Raw genomic sequence first — 1,663 nt, 5'->3', positions numbered from 1 at the left:
CTTTCCATGAAAGTAATTTGATTAGTTATTCTCATTGGTTTTGTTTGGGGTTTTTCTGAGTTAACCATTTGATTATTCTCATTGGTTTTGTTTGGGTTTTATTTTCTGAATTAACCACCAATTCATTTTTCAAATGGAAAATACAGCATGGATCTTTCTAGCTTCTAAATTACTCTAGAGTACCACCATCTTCTTATACTCTCATACATGCAGAGATGTTAAAAATGCAGAGAATGTTAAAAAAGACTGTCTTCAGTACAAATAAATCTGCTGGGGAGAGACTGAGGCTCGGGGGTATCTCCTGACACACTTGCAGGACTACAGGTTTAGTAAATCTGGGTAAAGTACATAAATATTTCTGTTTAAATATACTCTTTTAATACACAGCAATTCATGAAGTTTAACTAATTTTCTTTTTCCACATAAGACAGAGAAAGTGGTATTTAATAAACACTTCAAACACTGAACAGCTTAACAGAAAGATGCACAATCATTTGAAGAACTGAACTACCTTACACACCAAGAAAAGAAAACAACACGACTGTCACAAAGTCAGACTCATTCTGAGTTCAATGAGATTAGAAATGGGAGTCTTCACTGCAAAGGACCAAATAGTGCCTCCCCCACCTGTATTATGCCACCAGCTTACAAGAAACAACTAAAAAGATGTGAAAAAAGCAGAAATGGGTATTAGAAGACCAACAGAGTATTACATAGTTACTTCAAAGGGAGTCAGAACCATCTGGTATACAAAGTTGCAAGCTACCAATTAACAGTGCCCCACTAAAGATATTACAGTGTTAAAAACAAAGATTAAAAGCAAAGATTAACACAGCTCTGTATTAGCAAAGTGAGCTCTCAGCACTTCCCTCCCCTCGGAAGTGAAAGAGTACATCCCTCCTTGCCACTCTCACTATCTTGGAACAGAGTAATTAAAATTTGGCAAGGACTGAAATTAGTATGCTTGAGAAACTGCAAATTTAAACTAATTCTACAGCAATTATGTTGAATATCACTGCAGCATACAAATGTATTTCACTTGGTTTCTCAAAACCTTCAAGGACACTCATCTATGTAATATTAAAAAAGAAGATACCCGTGTTATAAACTTCAGATAGACAGTTTGGGTATTAAGTGTCAGAGGCAGGACCAGTATTTCTCCAACAATCAGGTTTGGCAAGCACCACACACCTGTGTACTCCACAAAAAGCAAAGACATAAATTTGATATTGACAAACTTGTTCTAAAATGCTCACCAAGAGACAGTCCTTACAAAGCTCCCTGCCTTGGAGGGGATGGAGCAGTATTCCAACCCTTCCCTGGATGCAGCAGCATTCCAGTCCCATCTCTAGATTTTATCCCAATATTCACCAAGCCAAGGGCACAGACCAACCACCAAAACCAACCACATAAAACAGCTGCTTCTGCTGCTGCAGAATGTCAGTTTTAGTAAGAGAAATGTTGTCCCCACGTTATAAACTTTTAGCTGCAGGTCAGAGTCTCAAAGAATGGAGCTTGCACTCCCAGAAATGCGCAGCAATAGAAAAACCTCCACAGCCTGGGTACTGGCAAATACTGAAAGTCACTTTACCTCCTCGCTCTTTGACTTGTGAAGAACAAATCCTTTTTTCCATTGCCCATCAGCACCCTCGTTTGGTTTACG

At 38.4% G+C, this 1,663-nt stretch overlaps 1 protein-coding gene across 1 annotated transcript in view; it reads right to left on the bottom strand.

The window, feature by feature from the left end:
• The window catches only part of LOC104531529 (plasminogen activator inhibitor 1 RNA-binding protein-like), a 9,537-nt gene extending 7,880 nt beyond the window's left edge, over positions 1-1,657 (bottom strand). Inside the window, exon 1 of the mRNA XM_010176431.1 lies at positions 1,592-1,657. The gene's annotated coding sequence lies outside the window, so the exon portion shown is untranslated. The remainder of the gene's footprint in view (positions 1-1,591) is intronic.
• Between the last annotated feature and the right edge of the window lie 6 nt (positions 1,658-1,663).

The sequence above is a fragment of the Antrostomus carolinensis genome, unplaced genomic scaffold (assembly GCF_000700745.2).
Source record: "Antrostomus carolinensis isolate BGI_N321 unplaced genomic scaffold, ASM70074v2 scaffold32979, whole genome shotgun sequence".
Taxonomy (NCBI): domain Eukaryota; kingdom Metazoa; phylum Chordata; class Aves; order Caprimulgiformes; family Caprimulgidae; genus Antrostomus; species Antrostomus carolinensis.
The sequence above is the reverse complement of the archived record's forward strand: the minus strand, read 5'-3'. Positions and strand labels throughout refer to the sequence as shown.